This window comes from Pseudophryne corroboree, chromosome 2 (genome assembly GCF_028390025.1).
Source record: "Pseudophryne corroboree isolate aPseCor3 chromosome 2, aPseCor3.hap2, whole genome shotgun sequence".
NCBI classification, from domain to species: domain Eukaryota; kingdom Metazoa; phylum Chordata; class Amphibia; order Anura; family Myobatrachidae; genus Pseudophryne; species Pseudophryne corroboree.
The window spans coordinates 75,313,595-75,335,091 of NC_086445.1; the positions used below are offsets into that span (position 1 = coordinate 75,313,595).

The 21,497-nt window shown below is 42.3% G+C and overlaps 1 protein-coding gene and 2 non-coding genes across 5 annotated transcripts in view; 1 reads left to right on the plus strand and 2 right to left on the minus strand.

Moving 5' to 3' along the window:
* The window catches only part of SLC36A4 (solute carrier family 36 member 4), a 588,683-nt gene that overhangs the window by 192,718 nt on the left and 374,468 nt on the right, over positions 1–21,497 (minus strand). The window lies entirely within an intron of this gene.
* LOC135054416 (5S ribosomal RNA) lies at positions 9,355–9,473 on the minus strand. Its single transcript, XR_010243519.1, has one exon. It is a non-coding gene; the product is annotated as a 5S ribosomal RNA (ribosomal RNA).
* On the plus strand, positions 17,506–17,624 carry LOC135054428 (5S ribosomal RNA). Its single transcript, XR_010243520.1, has one exon. It is a non-coding gene; the product is annotated as a 5S ribosomal RNA (ribosomal RNA).

Sequence of the window (21,497 nt, forward strand, 5' to 3'; positions counted from 1 at the left end):
TGGACAGGCAATAGTATAATACTGTTTTATTCAATTTAAAACACATCAAATATCCAGTCCAAATAAAAACTGACACACAAGTGATGAGAAAAATCCCAGATAGTGGAAGTAATGTAATTACCGGATAGTAGGAGAACCGATCAAAGTTCTCAAACTCGCATAAGATGTAATGGCAATCACAGGCAGCCACCCGGGTAACAGCTCCCTGGAACCGGCAATAACCCACGTCCACAATCGTCTGGATAGTCCTCCTCACGGCACCGACGCGTTTCAGGTCTATTCCAGACCCTTTTTCAAGGTAAGTGTGTCTCCATACAGTCATCCGGTCTATTTATCCCAACATCCCCCAATCAGAGTGAATTTACAAATTTTTAATCCATATCACCTGTTACAAACATGGCAGCTTACATATAGTTTAAACACGTAGTCATAGTAACCACCTCTATCCTCCAATAGTGTGAAGCCTCATAGTCTCATGACCTTTAGTCATGTGATCCCAGGTCATGTGACTTGTGTCCTTTCCCTTTTCCTGTCAATATTGTGGTATGGGCATTTCCGCCCTTAGTTGACGTTTTCCTCCTAATTCACATTTGTAATAGATGGGCCCGTCATCTTCCCTATTATATATATGGTGATACTCTTAATGTCTATGAGGTATTTCACCTCAGTAACATTGTCTCCTCTCTCCACCGGGTGTATATAACGGGCACCATCCCGTTTCTAGTACTTCCGCCCTTACTCCCGGCGGTCCGTATGTCACATCCGCTGACGTCACCTGGCTGTGTTGTTTGTTCTCGGCGGGATGTTAGTGCTTCCGCCATCCGCAGTGTACGTATTGCCAGTCACTCCTTTCTTGACTTCCTGGGGCTGGTAGTGTGTGCACTTCCGCCCTTACATGCTTCAGTCCTATATTCCATATCCGCCCTGGATCTGTGACATAAAAATAGGTTGATGGAGTGGGATCATAGCGGTATCCATAGCCCATAGGGAAGAACTTTGCCATAAATGTGGTGGTTCATTGATTTATCCTCCATTTTCAATGGTGGCATAACGTAATGTTTCTTGATGATTTTAACTACAATGTAAATAAAATACATTTTTAAAATATTATTGATAAAAAACCCCATTAATGGGGATGAAAAATCCTTCATATATATAGATAATAAATAAGAAATAAAATACAAATATCATAATAAAAGAAATTTGATTCCTATATGGAAACCTCAACTTATGATGGGACATGAATATACAATAAAACAGTCTGTACGATACATATCTGCATAATAATACGAAAAAAGGTCTATAAAAACCACTTTAGCTCAAAATCTGAGTTTAAACCATGAGGTATCAATGTATTATATTTATAAATAAATTCCATCTCCATTTTCGCCAGGCACTTTGCCAGATCTTTATGCCTGCGACCACTCTCCACCCTTTTGATGCCTACAAATCTTACGATTTGTTTGGGGTCACAGTTATGGTGTTTTTTAAAGTGGCTGGATAACGCATGGGTTTCTAGTCCCCTTCTGATGTTCCTAAGGTGCTCTCCTATCCGTATTTTGACCTGTCTAGAAGTACGCCCGATGTAAAAAAGGTGGCAGGAACATTCAATGGCATAAACCACATTTTTTACGTTACACGTAATAAAATCACGTATTTCGTGGATGAATCCATTAATCACTAAATTTTCTAATTTCTTCCCACTATCCGTGGTGATTTCCCTACATCCCACACAAGAGAAGAGTGGGAAAGCATCTTGAATGATTGCTCTATATCCCTCATGAATTTGATTATTAAGGAAAGAAAAAAAGAATGATTGAATGATTGCTCTATATCCCTCATGAATTTGATTATTAAGGAAAGAAAAAAAGAACTAGAAAAACTGGATGAGCAGATTAAGGTATATAGGGACCTCATCAATCCATTTACAAGCAATAGCGAGTATAAGGATCTAGAACAAAGAATAGAGGCTAATTTAAAAAAATCAGAGAAGATACTGGTAGACAGAAAAGTAAGGAAATTCATCAGGGATAAAAAAGAAAAGCAAGAAAAAATTAGACAGGATGAAGACCCCGAACTATCATTTGAGGCACAAACCAATTATTCCCCCGTGGAAAGAAATAGGGGGCGGGGACAGGAGAATAGATCAAGAAAATTAGATCCTTCTAATGATCGAGATAGAGGCAATACTTTCATCCCTACACAGAATAGACCTAGGTATCAGAACAGGAATACAGGTCAAGTAAAATTCTGGGATAGAAAAAAACAGGAGGATTACAGCAGAGGACCAATGAGGAAAGAACAATATAATCACCGAAATGAGAGAACGCCAAATAGAGGGGACCACCGAAGAAGAAGGGGCCAATCGAATTACAGAAATAATCCACCAATCGAATATAATGATAGATACTCTCCAATGGAAAGAGAATTCAGAGAGGACCGTTTTTTAGAGAGGGGGAGGAGGGAATACAACCCCCATTAAACTCTAAGATTAAGAAAAACAGGGGCAAAAGGGGGGGGAGGAAGAAACCAAAAAAGAAACCTAAAAGGAAGAAAGCTAGAAATAACACACAACAGGATATAGGAATAATCCCTGCCCCGGTTACCTCTGATGAGGAGGGGAAGAATCAGCAGAAAAAAGAGGGCATTAAAATCTTTAATATCAGCTCTCACAATTTGTCTATATACGAGACGAAAGTTCTCGAGAAGGGAATGAAATACGCCCCCACTACTTCTGTCAATAAATTCTCCACATTCGTTGACATACACAAATTTATCCGGAAATTGTGCCTAAAGAAATTTTTCTTAACAAGAGAATGTACACCGGATATGGATATGAACAATATAGAGGCCACCACCCCCTTTAAACCAAGATCCATCTTTTTTCCACAACATATGAAAGGAAACTTTGTTGAGACCTTTTCCACACTTATACAGGATGACCTAAAGGGTATTAACACCAAAGGGGTCAAGTGCAATCTCACAGTAAAAGAGAGAGAAGCATTAAAACAACTCAAGAACAATCAAGAATTGGTCATCAAACCAGCGGATAAAGGGGGAGGTATAGTGGTGATGGATAGGAGTTGGTATGTCTCTGAAGTGGAGAAACATCTGAGTGATAGAGATACCTATCAGAAGCTGAGAACAGACCCCACAGCAAGAATTCTAACCAAGCTAGAAGATCTAAGCAAAAAATACGGTGATTTGAAGGTGCTCACGAAAAAAGAGCAGGAGTTTATTGTGAATAAAGATCCGATAGTTCCGGTCATTTATCTTCTGCCGAAAGTACATAAGGACGCACAGCATCCCCCCGGTAGACCCATTGTCTCCGGAATTGGATCAATATCTGCGAACCTTTCAGAAATGATCGATTTTCATCTGCAACCATTAGTAATGAAGAACGAATCACATCTACGAGATACAAAAGATCTCTTGAACTGGCTGCAGACATTGACATGGGAAAGCGATATGTATATGGTGACAGCTGATGTAAAGTCGCTGTATACTATCATTGACCATCAGATTGGCCTCACGGCAGTGGCAGACTCTCTAAGTAGAAGTAGTATGGAGGCCAACATTCAGGAATTTGTAATAGATGGGGTATATACAGCGCTAACAAAAAACTGGATATGGGAAAATAATCACAATTTATTAAAAAACATTGTTGCAACAATTAAATTCATATGTAAAAGTAGGACATTATTTTGTCATTAAAAAGTACATAAATGAAGAAATATATATAGGGCAGGCACAGCAATTTTTGTTTGATAAATTACCACACGAGGAGACCGAATGGATATACTGGTATGAGTCCTTGGAAAGGTAGCCACAGTCCTAGGGAGCAGTTTGCAGTGCTAGCAGGTGAGGTCCAAGTAAAAGAGGCAGATCTTTCAGATATTTGATCCTGGACTGAGATGCGTCCTGTTAGATTGGTGGATCTTTCTGCGCCTCGTGGACATCCGCTATTTTTCCCAATTGGCTGGTGGACTTCTAGGCTGATATTCCAAGTTCCAAGAGTAGTTCCAGTAATATACGGCTCCGTATATTACTGGAACTACTCTTGGAACTTGGAATATCAGCCTAGAAGTCCACCAGCCAATTGGGAAAAATAGCGGATGTCCACGAGGCGCAGAAAGATCCACCAATCTAACAGGACGCATCTCAGTCCAGGATCAAATATCTGAAAGATCTGCCTCTTTTACTTGGACCTCACCTGCTAGCACTGCAAACTGCTCCCTAGGACTGTGGCTACCTTTCCAAGGACTCATACCAGTATATCCATTCGGTCTCCTCGTGTGGTAATTTATCAAACAAAAATTGCTGTGCCTGCCCTATATATATTTCTTCATTTATGTACTTTTTAATGACAAAATAATGTCCTACTTTTACATATGAATTTAATTGTTGCAACAATGTTTTTTAATAAATTGTGATTATTTTCCCATATCCAGTTTTTTGTTAGCGCTGTATATACCCCATCTATTACTATTTACTCAGGGACTAACTATCCCTTTAAAACAGCAGCTGTAAAGGATAAGCATACCCTCTTAACAGCGCCGGACAAATTACCTTGGTAATTCATCTTTTTGCACATTCAGGAATTTGTGATTGAAAGTGTTCGGTTCATTCTGGAGAATAACTATTTTATGTTCAACGGGGATTTTTTTGCACAGAGGGTTGGTACCGCCATGGGCACCAGGTTCGCCCCAAGTTATGCCAACATCTTTATGGGGAAATGGGAGACCGACTTTGTATGGAACTCCCACCCATTTGGGGCGAACCTGGTGTCGTGGAGGCGGTACATCGATGATGTCCTCTTTCTGTGGAAAGGAGAAAGGGAAGAACTTGATAAATTTTGTATCTATCTTAACGACAATCCGTGTCATATTGAATTTACTTTCAATGTGAGCAATATTGAAGTCAATTTTTTGGACATCAGTCTATATATCAAGGATGGTGTCCTATGTACCAAGACATTTACAAAACCCACCGACTCACAAACCTACATTGACAGAAACAGCTGCCATCATGGGAATTGGCTTAATTCCATCCCGAATAGCCAATTCAAACGAATTAAACGGAATTGTTCTGATGAGGGGGTCTGTAGGGAACAATTTGAACAACTAGAGGAGAGATTCATAAACAGCGGATATGAGGCGGCCTCGCTAAAAAAAGTGAAGGAGAACGTCATTTTTTTGGAACGTGAAACTCTATTGGAAGATAAACAGAGAACAGAAACATCCAACAAGTTCGAATATGCTTTTATCACCCAATATAATGTTCAGCATAAAATGATAGAAAAATCATTTAGAAAACATTGGGGGGTACTGAGGAAAGATCCTGTTTTGAAAAGTGTATTACCAGAAAAACCTCTGTTCATTTATAAAAAAGCACCCAACCTGAAAAACACACTAGTGAGAAGTGATTTACCTCCAATGAAAAAAGAAGGCATTAGGAGCACAAAAGGGTTTCACAGGTGCGGGTCTTGTGTGGGATGTAGGGAAATCACCACGGATAGTGGGAAGAAATTAGAAAATTTAGTGATTAATGGATTCATCCACGAAATACGTGATTTTATTACGTGTAACGTAAAAAATGTGGTTTATGCCATTGAATGTTCCTGCCACCTTTTTTACATCGGGCGTACTTCTAGACAGGTCAAAATACGGATAGGAGAGCACCTTAGGAACATCAGAAGGGGACTAGAAACCCATGCGTTATCCAGCCACTTTAAAAAACACCATAACTGTGACCCCAAACAAATCGTAAGATTTGTAGACATCAAAAGGGTGGAGAGTGGTCGCAGGCATAAAGATCTGGCAAAGTGCCTGGCGAAAATGGAGATGGAATTTATTTATAAATATAATACATTGATACCTCATGGTTTAAACTCAGATTTTGAGCTAAAGTGGTTTTTATAGACCTTTTTTCGTATTATTATGCAGATATGTATCGTACAGACTGTTTTATTGTATATTCATGTCCCATCATAAGTTGAGGTTTCCATATAGGAATCAAATTTCTTTTATTATGATATTTGTATTTTATTTCTTATTTATTATCTATATATATGAAGGATTTTTCATCCCCATTAATGGGGTTTTTTATCAATAATATTTTAAAAATGTATTTTATTTACATTGTAGTTAAAATCATCAAGAAACATTACGTTATGCCACCATTGAAAATGGAGGATAAATCAATGAACCACCACATTTATGGCAAAGTTCTTCCCTATGGGCTATGGATACCGCTATGATCCCACTCCATCAACCTATTTTTATGTCACAGATCCAGGGCGGATATGGAATATAGGACTGAAGCATGTAAGGGCGGAAGTGCACACACTACCAGCCCCAGGAAGTCAAGAAAGGAGTGACTGGCAATACGTACACTGCGGATGGCGGAAGCACTAACATCCCGCCGAGAACAAACAACACAGCCAGGTGACGTCAGCGGATGTGACATACGGACCGCCGGGAGTAAGGGCGGAAGTACTAGAAACGGGATGGTGCCCGTTATATACACCCGGTGGAGAGAGGAGACAATGTTACTGAGGTGAAATACCTCATAGACATTAAGAGTATCACCATATATATAATAGGGAAGATGACGGGCCCATCTATTACAAATGTGAATTAGGAGGAAAACGTCAACTAAGGGCGGAAATGCCCATACCACAATATTGACAGGAAAAGGGAAAGGACACAAGTCACATGACCTGGGATCACATGACTAAAGGTCATGAGACTATGAGGCTTCACACTATTGGAGGATAGAGGTGGTTACTATGACTACGTGTTTAAACTATATGTAAGCTGCCATGTTTGTAACAGGTGATATGGATTAAAAATTTGTAAATTCACTCTGATTGGGGGATGTTGGGATAAATAGACCGGATGACTGTATGGAGACACACTTACCTTGAAAAAGGGTCTGGAATAGACCTGAAACGCGTCGGTGCCGTGAGGAGGACTATCCAGACGATTGTGGACGTGGGTTATTGCCGGTTCCAGGGAGCTGTTACCCGGGTGGCTGCCTGTGATTGCCATTACATCTTATGCGAGTTTGAGAACTTTGATCGGTTCTCCTACTATCCGGTAATTACATTACCTCCACTATCTGGGATTTTTCTCATCACTTGTGTGTCAGTTTTTATTTGGACTGGATATTTGATGTGTTTTAAATTGAATAAAACAGTATTATACTATTGCCTGTCCATTTTCCTCTATTTCTGGGCATTTGGAGAGAAAACCGAACAAGAGAAGGGATGCTGTATGGACAGAAGAGTAGCCTGACTAATTACATGCTGATGATACAGGTTATATAAAGGAACGTATATTCTTGTATAATCATAGAGAATACGTATTTTATAGAGACAGAAGGGCGCCATTGTCCAATCCATATATCTTTCTATTATTATCATTCTAGTGTATGAGGCCCTTAACAATGTTTACAATGACGCACAGTAATACTGACTAGTAACATTCCAGTAACAATACCACAGTCTTTTTCAAGCACTAATACCCAAAGGACTTAATGTGTCGCAGAAACTTGGGTGATTGACCTGTAGGGTCTACATTTATCTAGAGCACTCTCCTGCGGTGTACATGTCCTGCCTAGGTCTCAGAATTTGGTGGCATCTAGGTCATGTGACGTGTGAGGCTCTGCAGCCAGGAGAGGCAGGCTTGTGCCTACTTGGCTGGCTATACGTTCCCAGTTGCAGGCTTCTTAATCTCCAATCCATATCCAAGAAACTAGACAGTGGGGTTGCAAATGTCATTCATTTTTATCTGAAAAATTAAAACCGCTTTATGTTCTCAGCAAGAGATACAGTATATAATTTGTAATCAATAATCCATAAAGTTGAGTTGAACACGAAACTAAGGACTGGTGTTCCCAAGTTCCATGTAAGAAACCTACTGTACAGTATATCATACTTAACCAACTTTTTTTTACTCCTTTCCAGGAGAAGCCCAGAGAGGAGGAGCAACAGGGGATGTCGGGGAACAGGGTCAAATGTCTACGGTACGTCGCATCATTTTAGCTCCGCCACCTCCACACAGACCCACATTTTTCAGCATTTTTTCCCTAATCTGCCCGCTTTACTAGGAAGCGGGCGGGATGTGGGAGGAGTAACCCTCTTCCAGGTGTGCGGGGGACTACCTGTAAAATAAGGAGTCTCCTGCGAGTTCCGGGAGAGTACTTTAAGTAAGTATGCCGAATACGCATACCTGTGGAATACTGTATGGCAATTCTACATGGACTTATCAAAATGACAACCCACACTAATACGGTGTTATCTTTCAGAGTAGGTGGTGTCAGCTATTAACTGAAAAGGTACAAGAGTTACCCCAAAAAGTAAATTAACGGGCAGTACATGCAGATGCAGCAAAACACCACTCGCAGTGTACTAGAACTGTTATTTTAACAACACAGGAATTAGTTTTATACACGTACAAAGTCGCAGATGAACAACGGAACTTGACAAGAGAAAAAGCAGCGGCATCGCAGCACTTTGTATACAGATTCATTCGCACATATACGCCGCCTCCCACATCTTTGTTGCGGGAGGCGGCGTACCACGTGGCTGCTGCAATGCATACGCATTACAGAATAGCGCGGCCTTCTCTTGGGGAAGATGGCGCCGCACATAGAAAGCAAACACTCTGGCACTGTGCTAGAGTCTTTGCTCTCTAGTGGCCAGTGTCATCTTCCCAAATAACACTGGGAAGATGGCACAGGCCAAAGACAGGAGGGACCCGCTTCCTGATAAAGTAAGGTAGGATTTTAGAACATGGGGAGACGAAAGAAGGCTCTTGTGTGGGCGCACTCTTATATGAAAAATTCAATATAATATGATAATTGAGAAAAGTACTTAAAACATAACTTTTATTAGCATTATTACAATTATAGGTTCTTCCCTAAGATCTGTCCCTCAAAATGCAATATATGTAGCATCTTAATTAAAATGTTCTGGTCTCTTTATTGGTAAAGAATGTATGAAAGGGTTGTAGACATTAAATTGGTCATACCCCCATTCCCCTTGACCAGTACAGACTTGCTGTATTGATGGAACCACGGGGTGGTCGACACACAATGATATATGAGAGGTATAAGGCTATGCTCTTGGGCTTATAAGGGATTAGAGTAATGATCAGAGGTCATTCCTCTAAAATATGATAGACAAAATTCACTTTATACTTATAAGAATTGGAAACAGTGATGATAATAGTAGGAAGTTTTGCACATCACGGTAATGGTGCCAGTGACCTTAAGACTAAGTCGGATGAAATAGTAGAAAGTGGTGATACTGCTGTTGGTGATATTACCACATAAATGAGGAAAAATCCTGCTCTACAACACCAGGTATTCGCAGGTGGTCTCCCTTCCTGGTACTGACCTGGCCCAACGTTGTTTAGCTTCCAAGATCAGACGAGATCGGGCGCTGGCAACGTGGTATGGTAGTAGAGAGTTTTATGCGAACGCCAATGAGAGTGCACCTATTTAAGAATATTGAAAAAATAGAGTAGAAGTTGATAGAAAAGTATCAGAAAAAGAATCGTGGAAATGAGTGGATCTGCTTTTTACGTTAGACCCGATTCCAGAATTCCCACTCTCGTGGTGCAATGTACCGGGAATCGTAAATGAGAGTCCACGAAAAAAATGGTGATCTTAGAGAAATATAATGATCAGATTGGCACTAAGATTAACAGTTGAAAGGAAGACTGGCTGCTGATATGTAATAAATTAGTCAGACAGATAGTAAATGATCTGCAATCCTGAGTGAGCTAGGTAAATACGTAGTTGCTCTGGTGATGCAGTTTTGTTACAGGGCACAGGAAGAGGCGAGAATCTGCCAAGTTATGTGCTGATGTGTCAGATTATCTCCAGACTATACACGCATATATCTGTTACCAAATGCATTAACTCATAAATCACAAGATATTTAATATTTGCCACTGGCTACAGATAAGACATTTGAGTACTAAGAACCTATACTCATTATGTTCATACATTAATTGCTGAGGAGGTATGAGGTAATACAGGCAGATAAGAGCAAATGCATTCCTGGAAGAAATAGATATATATTAATTACATGCATCAACTGGTGAGACTTTGGATGTTTAACTGCTTAATTTATAACCAAGTAGGTGCCCCTAATTAGTTACCACTATAATACACATTGAAAGCTAGGTAATTAGGGCAGATCGGCTAAGATTTGCAGTAAAAGTTGCTATCCGTGGCATGCAGCCACCGGATAGTAGATCTTACGGTTTCATCAAGGTTTGAGAAAGCCAGCAGAGCACAGAGATAGATGTGGCAAAATGCCAGGATAGGGTGGTGTCGACGAGACCCCTGTTTCAGGATGCGGAAGACGCGTTTCGCCCTAAGGCTTGTTCACTTCCGGGTTCCGTGTAGTCCGGTGTGGGGAGCGGGCTTTTAAACCTGCTACCAGTAGAGCTGTCCAATCCAGAGGCGCCATGAGGTGGGTGTGATCTATCGATGTAGGCGGTTGCTAGGAGACCGCAACGATAACGTCAAATCAGGAAGGCGGAGGATAATCTCATCTCGCGAGATAACGAACGCCATATTGGATATGGGAACAGTATCTGCTGTTTATATGGGCAGTTGCTAAGAGACTGCAACGGCGGAATAGGTGCGACATATCCGGATATCTATGAGAATTATCCATAGTGATTACTGTTGGTTGCTAAGAGACTACGTAAGCAGAGCTAAAACAACATTAGCGGAGATCAGAGATCATTAACACGTATTGAGATCTCCATTTTAGATGTGGAAAAGATATACCATAATCTGGTAGTGACGATAATATTAAAATTTGAACACGGGAAGAAAAAATAAAAATAAAAAAATATAAAAATATAAAAAATATATGGAGAAAATTGATCTATGCGGCATATTCACAGAAGGTGTGTAAGGAATTGATGAGGGGTAGGGGGAAGTGCCTATAATGGACGGTGTTGATATTAGTACCGTGAGAGTTGAAGGATGGTGGATTGGTGACTGCAATAAGGGATTGAGATGTGGTTACAAGTAAAATGAAAGTGAATGTAAGAGTGAAAAAGATGAAAAATTGGCTACTGTTAAGGATTGATGTGATTGGTGTGTATGTTAGATAATTAGGAAAACAGGTGTGAGTGTATCGTGTAGTAAGTGGGTGAAATGTGGGTATGTCAGGTGAAATGGTGGTGCACTGTGTGCGATGAGAGCAGACGTGATGGTGGGGGATAAATTTTGGCGGCGGTAAGGAGGATGAATTAAGGAGGGGAGCCTTAGTGAGGGAAGAGGGGGCGGGGCGGGGGGGGGGGGGAAAGGGGGAAAAGGAAAGGGAAAGGGGGGGAAAACGGGAAGAGGTGGGAGAGGGGAAAAGGGGGAGAATGTTGGGTGGTGTGAGGGAGGTAGTATTGGGGAGAGGGAAGGGTGTGTGGGGTAGGTGATTAATGGTGTAAAGAATAGGGAGGGGGAGATAGAAAAAGTGGTGTCGGAGTAAGTGGTGGATCCTATATACGGTGTATAGGAGAATTAATGGATTATACATGCAAGGACAAATACTAATGTATCGATATACTGTTAAAACAAATTAGAATTAAAAATTTTTTTTTGATTATATTTACAGAAATTGAAGTAACTGATGAGATGTAGATGAAACATTCATTACAAGAAAACTCCGTAATTGATAGTTTCATTCAGGCCGAAGGGTTTCAGGCTATTCAGACGGAAGATCCATTCACTCTCCTTTTTGAATAGTTCTTTAGTTATGTCTCCTCCCCGTATTCCAAGACGTACTTGATCTAAGCAGAAGGTCTTGAAACCTTTGATGGAGCCTTTATGAACGAAATTGAAATGTCTCGCTACCGATGTGAGCTGTTTCATTCTATCAAGGTCTCGGGAGGCATTGCGGATGTTTCCAAGGTGTTCTAGTATTCTTTCTTTCCATTTTCGTGTAGTCATGCCTACATACTTTAAATTGCACTCACACGTTATGCAGTATATCACCGCCTGTGTGTTACAGTTAAAAAAGTGTTGTAGCTTGACCACCTGGTCAAACCTATCAACGACCGTGTTGGTTTGCAGAATTTGCGGACATGATTTGCAGTGGCCGCAAGGAAAAGAACCTGTGATAGAAGGTTTCTTGGTATTTGTAGAGATCAGATGGCTGTGCACTAGATGGTCTCTCATATTTTTTGATCTGCGCCAGCTTATTTGTAGTGGGGACTCAAAGAGAGGTGCCAAGTCTGGGTCCAATTGTAGGATGGGGAGATGTCTGGTTATTGCTCCCTTCAGCTTCCTCCATTCGGGGCAGAAGGTGCCAATAAAACGAACCGTATCTTCCTGCTCCGTGTTCTTACTTTTCTTTCCAAATATTAGACCCTCTCTCTTGGTTGCTGCAACAGCGGTGTATGCCCGTTTGAGTGAGCGTCTGCTGTAGCCTCTATCCAGGAGACGGTTAGTTAGTTCCAAACTTTTGGTTTTGAAGGTGAGGTCTTCTGAGCAGTTACGTCTTAGGCGTAGGTATTCCCCTTTGGGGATGTTTTCCACGGTGGGCGGAAAATGGGAGCTTGTTTGATGTAGGAGACTGTTAGTTGCAGTCTCCTTACGGAATAATTCCGTTTCTAAGAATCCTGCATTGGATTTATAGATACTGAGGTCTAAAAATGGTACTCTTGTGGGGCTGATGAAGTGTGTCAAAGTAATGTTAAGTTCATTTTGATTAAGAATCTGAATAAACTCCAAAAGCAAGTTTTTATTGCCGTTCCAAATCAAGAAGACATCATCGATGTATCTTAGCCACAGTATTATATGTGTGGTATATTTTTCATTCTTGATGTTGAACACATACAGGTGCTCCCACCACCCTAGAAAAAGGTTTGCGTATGTGGGTGCGCATGCTGCCCCCATAGCGGTTCCCCTGATTTGTAAGAAAAAACGGTCTTGAAACACAAAATAGTTTTTGGAAAGAACAAACGTAAGTAGTTGTAGGAGAAAATCAGAGAAGTCATTAGAGCCAATTTGGTCCAGGAAGAATTTGACTGCAGACAGGCCTTGATGGTGGTTGATACTGGAGTAAAGTGCCTCGACGTCTAAAGTCCCTAGGAGGAAGTCATCCTCAAAGTGGATATCGTGAATTTTTCGTAATAGATCAGCGGTGTCTTGTAGATAAGATGGTAGGTCAAGGACAAAATCGCGTAGATGTAAATCTAAGAAACGACTCGGTTGCTCCAGAAGTCCGCCATTGCCTGACATTATTGGTCTGCCTGGTGGCACCTGGATGTCTTTGTGGATCTTCGGCAGAAGATAGAAAGTTGGAGTTCTTGGATTTTGTACAGTCAGATATGCGGCTTCTTGTTTCGTGATGGTTCCCTGTGTGGCAGCCTCTTGTATCAACAAGGTATAGGCTTTTTGGAACCTTTTTGTGGGGTCGTTGAGAAGTTTCTGATAGCAAAGGGGGTTAAACAGTTGTCTATGGGCTTCCGTGATATACATTTCTGCCGGCCATAGAACAATGTTACCACCTTTGTCCGAAGGTTTGATGATTACATCCCGCCATGTTTCCATCTCACGTAATGCTTTCCTTTCTTGGAAGTTAAGATTTCTAGATGGATATTGGTGGGAAGTTTTTATTCGGACATAAATGTCGTCAAATTCTTTTGATACCCTGTTAAGAAAAACCCTAATTTCAGGGCTGGTATTATCGGGTGGAAAAAATGAAGACTTTGGTTTACATTTGGCTCTGCCGGGAGTACTGTCCTGTGTGTTTGATTCCACTAATAGGTCCTCCAGGGCTTGAACTGTTTGGAGCTCATCAGCGGATAAGTCAGTGATACCAACACTCTCTTGTCTTGCATGATGTTTAGCAAAGAACTTTTTAAGAAGGAGTTTTCTGCCAAATAATCGAAGATCTTTCTCCCAAGAGAATCTGTTGAATGATCTAGAGGGTGAGAAAGAGAGGCCTTTGGCCAACACAGCCATGTGTGCAGATGAAAGGGGTCTCCCAGATAGGTTGATAACCTGTAATGAGGATGTGGACAGGTGAGTTACCGTAGGGTCTTCCTCTGTCGGGCCGGATACCTGGCAGTCCTCGATGTGTCCCAGTCTGGGTTGCGTCTGTCGCCTCTTCTTTCCCCCCCGCCGGGTTTTCCTTGGTTTTTGTCTCGGCCTCTTTGTTTCGAACCCTGGCCTAAAAAACGTGGGGAAAATTCTCCTTCTCCCTGGTTAAATCTGGTGTTGTCTGGAGTCTCGCTGGATGAGTCCCCACTATTTGAAGATTCAAATTCTGAGAAAGTCGAGTCGTCCCTCTGTCTTCGATTTCTGTTGTGGGGTATGGAATTCCACCTGAAAATGTCCCCACGTGAGAAATCTCGTTTATCCCTGATAAATTTGTCCCGCTTCCGATCTACTATTGTTTGTTCGTAAAGCTTCAGTTCTTTTTGATGTTTTTCAAAAGCTGTTTGAAATGACAAATCTTTTTCCCAAATTTCTAGGTTGTGACCCAATTCCTCTATTTCTTTTTCCACTTGATCTATGAGTAGTGTGTCATGTTTGACCAGAAGATGTAATAATTCTTGGGAGCACTTAAGGAGTGCTGTCTCCCACTCGGTCTTCAAATTCTCCGTAGCCAGTTTTATTGGCACCTTCTGCCCCGAATGGAGGAAGCTGAAGGGAGCAATAACCAGACATCTCCCCATCCTACAATTGGACCCAGACTTGGCACCTCTCTTTGAGTCCCCACTACAAATAAGCTGGCGCAGATCAAAAAATATGAGAGACCATCTAGTGCACAGCCATCTGATCTCTACAAATACCAAGAAACCTTCTATCACAGGTTCTTTTCCTTGCGGCCACTGCAAATCATGTCCGCAAATTCTGCAAACCAACACGGTCGTTGATAGGTTTGACCAGGTGGTCAAGCTACAACACTTTTTTAACTGTAACACACAGGCGGTGATATACTGCATAACGTGTGAGTGCAATTTAAAGTATGTAGGCATGACTACACGAAAATGGAAAGAAAGAATACTAGAACACCTTGGAAACATCCGCAATGCCTCCCGAGACCTTGATAGAATGAAACAGCTCACATCGGTAGCGAGACATTTCAATTTCGTTCATAAAGGCTCCATCAAAGGTTTCAAGACCTTCTGCTTAGATCAAGTACGTCTTGGAATACGGGGAGGAGACATAACTAAAGAACTATTCAAAAAGGAGAGTGAATGGATCTTCCGTCTGAATAGCCTGAAACCCTTCGGCCTGAATGAAACTATCAATTACGGAGTTTTCTTGTAATGAATGTTTCATCTACATCTCATCAGTTACTTCAATTTCTGTAAATATAATCAAAAAAATTTTTTTAATTCTAATTTGTTTTAACAGTATATCGATACATTAGTATTTGTCCTTGCATGTATAATCCATTAATTCTCCTATACACCGTATATAGGATCCACCACTTACTCCGACACCACTTTTTCTATCTCCCCCTCCCTATTCTTTACACCATTAATCACCTACCCCACACACCCTTCCCTCTCCCCAATACTACCTCCCTCACACCACCCAACATTCTCCCCCTTTTCCCCTCTCCCACCTCTTCCCGTTTTCCCCCCCTTTCCCTTTCCTTTTCCCCCTTTCCCCCCCCCCCCGCCCCCTCTTCCCTCACTAAGGCTCCCCTCCTTCATCCTCCTTACCGCCGCCAAAATTTATCCCCCACCATCACGTCTGCTCTCATCGCACACAGTGCACCACCATTTCACCTGACATACCCACATTTCACCCACTTACTACACGATACACTCACACCTGTTTTCCTAATTATCTAACATACACACCAATCACATCAATCCTTAACAGTAGCCAATTTTTCATCTTTTTCACTCTTACATTCACTTTCATTTTACTTGTAACCACATCTCAATCCCTTATTGCAGTCACCAATCCACCATCCTTCAACTCTCACGGTACTAATATCAACACCGTCCATTATAGGCACTTCCCCCTACCCCTCATCAATTCCTTACACACCTTCTGTGAATATGCCGCATAGATCAATTTTCTCCATATATTTTTTATATTTTTATATTTTTTTATTTTTATTTTTTCTTCCCGTGTTCAAATTTTAATATTATCGTCACTACCAGATTATGGTATATCTTTTCCACATCTAAAATGGAGATCTCAATACGTGTTAATGATCTCTGATCTCCGCTAATGTTGTTTTAGCTCTGCTTACGTAGTCTCTTAGCAACCAACAGTAATCACTATGGATAATTCTCATAGATATCCGGATATGTCGCACCTATTCCGCCGTTGCAGTCTCTTAGCAACTGCCCATATAAACAGCAGATACTGTTCCCATATCCAATATGGCGTTCGTTATCTCGCGAGATGAGATTATCCTCCGCCTTCCTGATTTGACGTTATCGTTGCGGTCTCCTAGCAACCGCCTACATCGATAGATCACACCCACCTCATGGCGCCTCTGGATTGGACAGCTCTACTGGTAGCAGGTTTAAAAGCCCGCTCCCCACACCGGACTACACGGAACCCGGAAGTGAACAAGCCTTAGGGCGAAACGCGTCTTCCGCATCCTGAAACAGGGGTCTCGTCGACACCACCCTATCCTGGCATTTTGCCACATCTATCTCTGTGCTCTGCTGGCTTTCTCAAACCTTGATGAAACCGTAAGATCTACTATCCGGAGGCTGCATACCACGGATAGCAACTTTTACTGCAAATCTTAGCCGATCTGCCCTAATTACCTAGCTTTCAATGTGTATTATAGTGGTAACTAATTAGGGGCACCTACTTGGTTATAAATTAAGCAGTTAAACATCCAAAGTCTCACCAGTTGATGCATGTAATTAATATATATCTATTTCTTCCAGGAATGCATTTGCTCTTATCTGCCTGTATTACCTCATACCTCCTCAGCAATTAATGTATGAACATAATGAGTATAGGTTCTTAGTACTCAAATGTCTTATCTGTAGCCAGTGGCAAATATTAAATATCTTGTGATTTATGAGTTAATGCATTTGGTAACAGATATATGCGTGTATAGTCTGGAGATAATCTGACACATCAGCACATAACTTGGCAGATTCTCGCCTCTTCCTGTGCCCTGTAACAAAACTGCATCACCAGAGCAACTACGTATTTACCTAGCTCACTCAGGATTGCAGATCATTTACTATCTGTCTGACTAATTTATTACATATCAGCAGCCAGTCTTCCTTTCAACTGTTAATCTTAGTGCCAATCTGATCATTATATTTCTCTAAGATCACCATTTTTTTCGTGGACTCTCATTTACGATTCCCGGTACATTGCACCACGAGAGTGGGAATTCTGGAATCGGGTCTAACGTAAAAAGCAGATCCACTCATTTCCACGATTCTTTTTCTGATACTTTTCTATCAACTTCTACTCTATTTTTTCAATATTCTTAAATAGGTGCACTCTCATTGGCGTTCGCATAAAACTCTCTACTACCATACCACGTTGCCAGCGCCCGATCTCGTCTGATCTTGGAAGCTAAACAACGTTGGGCCAGGTCAGTACCAGGAAGGGAGACCACCTGCGAATACCTGGTGTTGTAGAGCAGGATTTTTCCTCATTTATGTGGTAATATCACCAACAGCAGTATCACCACTTTCTACTATTTCATCCGACTTAGTCTTAAGGTCACTGGCACCATTACCGTGATGTGCAAAACTTCCTACTATTATCATCACTGTTTCCAATTCTTATAAGTATAAAGTGAATTTTGTCTATCATATTTTAGAGGAATGACCTCTGATCATTACTCTAATCCCTTATAAGCCCAAGAGCATAGCCTTATACCTCTCATATATCATTGTGTGTCGACCACCCCGTGGTTCCATCAATACAGCAAGTCTGTACTGGTCAAGGGGAATGGGGGTATGACCAATTTAATGTCTACAACCCTTTCATACATTCTTTACCAATAAAGAGACCAGAACATTTTAATTAAGATGCTACATATATTGCATTTTGAGGGACAGATCTTAGGGAAGAACCTATAATTGTAATAATGCTAATAAAAGTTATGTTTTAAGTACTTTTCTCAATTATCATATTATATTGAATTTTTCATATAAGAGTGCGCCCACACAAGAGCCTTCTTTCGTCTCCCCATGTTCTAAAGTTTGCATACTTTCTGGCTCTGGGTGCACCACCAACAAGGACAAGACTAACATTTATATGTGTATATATTCTCCGTACACAATATAGAAAGGGCCACTTTTTGCCCCTTCTCTCCCTCGTGTTACAAGGGAACTCTATTGTCCAATTTTGGTTTTCTTTTCTTCTTAATTACAGTATTATCTCTAAGTAATAATCCGGTGCCGGATCGCCCAAGCTTCTTCAAAGTAAGGTAGGAAGCAGGTGCCCTCCCCCGCAACCCCACCCCCCTTCCTGTGTTAAAATTGAACACCCCCTGTGGAGCACTCGAGCCATTATAGTGTTACGTTAATATTTTAATAGTAACGGGTGTCTTGGCGCCCCCTTTTTAAGCCATACCCCTTTTAAGCCACGCCCACCCGTTACCGGAGCCCAGCGTGGCTCTCTATGGCCCTGTGTGCACATGATATGTATCTGGCATTTACATATGATACAGGCTATGTATATTTATTTATAGTCTCTTTGGAGACCAACAGTTTTTTAATTCATTAAGGCAGAGAGGTGAAAGTACGTTAGGCCACTTGCTGACACTCAATCTTTTTTACATCATCTTTTTCAAATGATTTATATTTCCTTGTGAAAGTTACTTTCTTCTATAATACCACCTCTGTTATGCAGCAGTTTCACAGCAGACAGCATGGGTCTCTAATCTTCTCTTTGTCTGGGCCTCAGGATTAAACTATAAATCCACACGGTGCTCCATGCTGCAGCAATTTGTTTCTTTTTTTTAATTATTTTACAGTTATCTGCAAATGACAAACAACAATTAAGTACCAAGGGTACAAAAAATTCAGAATGATTAAAATGTGATCAATGTCACTGCAGGGCCTGAGGTGGAACGTAGAAAAAGCAGAAAAGGGTGTTCCGTGCTGTAGAAGGCGACATACGATTGGTCGTAAGGGTCTACAAAAGTGTCCTCATATGCTATGGCTTCAGTCACGCCAAACAGCCCCTCTTAGCGTGTCAAGTCCGGGCGTCTCGGCCGCGTTAAAGAGACTTTGTCCCACAAAATTTGCACAAATGAAACAACTGGAAGCGACAAAACAACTTGGATGCTGGGTACTCCGTAAGGACCATGGGGATTATACCAAAGCTCCCAAACGGGCGGGAGAGTGCGGATGACTCTGCAGCACCGCATGAGCAAACTCAAGGTCCTCCTCAGCCAGGGTATCAAACTTGTAGAATTTTGCAAACGTGTTTGACCCCGACCAGGTAGCAGCTCGGCAAAGTTGTAAAGCCGAGACCCCTTGGGCAGCCGCCCAAGAAGAGCCCCCTTCCTTGTGGAATGGGCTTTTACTGATTTAGGATGCGGCAGTCCAGCCGCAGAATGTGCTAGTTGAATCGTGCTACAGATCCAGCGAGCAATAGTCTGCTTAGAAGCAGGAGCACCCAGTTTGTTGGGTGCATGCAGGATAACAGCGAGTCAGTATTTCTGACTCTAGCCGTCCTGGAAACATAGATTTTCAGGGCCCGGACTACATCCAGCAACTTGGAGGCCTCCAAGTCCCGAGTAGCCGCAGGCACCACAATAGGTTGGTTCAAATGAAACGCTGATACCACCTTAGGGAGAAATTGGGGACGAATCCTCAATTCTGCCCTGTCCCTATGGAAGATCAGATAAGGGCTTTCACATGACAAAGCCGCCAATTCTGACACACGCCTAGCCGAAGCCAAGGCCAAATATATATATATGACCACCTTCCACGTGAGATACTTCAATTCCACGTTCTGAAGTGGCTCAAAACAATGTGATTTCAGGAAATCCAACACTACGTTGAGATCCCAAGGTGCCACTGGAGGCACAAAAGGGGGCTGAATATGCAGCATTCCCTTAACAACGTCTGAAATTCAGGTAGCGTCTTTCCTAGCCTTTAACAGCGTAGGAATCACTTCATCTGGAACGCCCTTTTCCGTTAGGATCCGGCGTTCAACCGCCAAGCCTTCAAACGCAGCCACGGTAAGTCTTGGAACAGACAGGGCCCCTGCAGTAACAGGTCCTGTCTGAGAGATAGAGGCCATGGGTCCTCCGAGATCATTTCTTGTAGTTCTGGGTACCAAGTTCTTCTTGGCCAATCCGGAACTACGGGTATAGTTCTTACTCCTCTTTTACTTACTATCCTCAGTGTCACTAGTGCGTCCACAGCTATCGCCTGAGGGTCTCTTGACCTGGCGCAATACTTTTTTAGCTTTTTGTTGAGGCGGGACGCCATCATGTCCACCTGTGGCCGTTCCCAACGGTTCACAATCTGCGTGAAGACTTCTGGATGAAGTCCCCACTCTCCCGGGTGGAGGTCGTGCCTGCTGAGGAAGTCTGCTTCCTAATTTTCCACACCCGGAATGAACACTGCTGACAGTGTTAGCACGTGATACTCCGCCCATCGGAGAATCCTTGTGGCTTCTGCCAACGCCATCCTGCTTCTTGTGCCGCCTTGTCGGTTTACATGGGCGACAGCCGTGATGTTGTCTGACTGAATCAGCACCGGCTGGTTTTGAAGCAGGGGTTCTGCTTGCCTTAGGGCATTGTAAATGGCCCTTAGGTCCAGAATATTTATGTGTAGGGAAGTCTCCTGACTCGACCATTGTCCTTGGAAATTTCTTCCCTGAGTGACTGCTCCCCAACCTCGGAGGCTTGCATCCGTGGTCACCAGGACCCAGTCCTGAATGCCGAATCTGCGGCCGTCGAGAAGATGAGCACTCTGCAGCCACCACAGCAGAGACTCCCTGGCCCTCGGGGACAGGGTGATCAACCGATGCATCTGAAGATGCGATCCTCACTTGTCTAACAGGTCCCACTGAAAGTTCCTTGCATGGAACCTGCCGAAGGGAATTGCTTCGTAAGAAGCTACCATCTTTTCCAGGACTCGCGTGCAATGATGCACCGACACCTGTTTTGATTTCAGGAGTGCTCTGACCAGAGATGACAACTCCTTGGCCTTCTCCTCCGGGAGAAACACCTTCTTCTGTTCTGTGTCCAGAAACATGCCCAATATCAGCAGACGCGTCGTAGGAACCAGCTGCGACTTTGGGATATTCAGAATCCAGCCGTGTTGTTGTAGCACTTCCTGAGATAGTGCTACTCCGATCAACGACTGCTCCTTGGACCTCGCCTTTATAAGGAGATCGTCCAAGTACGGCATAATTATAACTCCATTCTTTCGAAGGAGTATCATCATTTTGGCCAATACCTTGGAACACACCCTCGGTGCCGTGGACAGACCAAACGGCAACGTCTGGAATTGGTAATGGCAGTTCTGTACCACAACCTTGAGGTA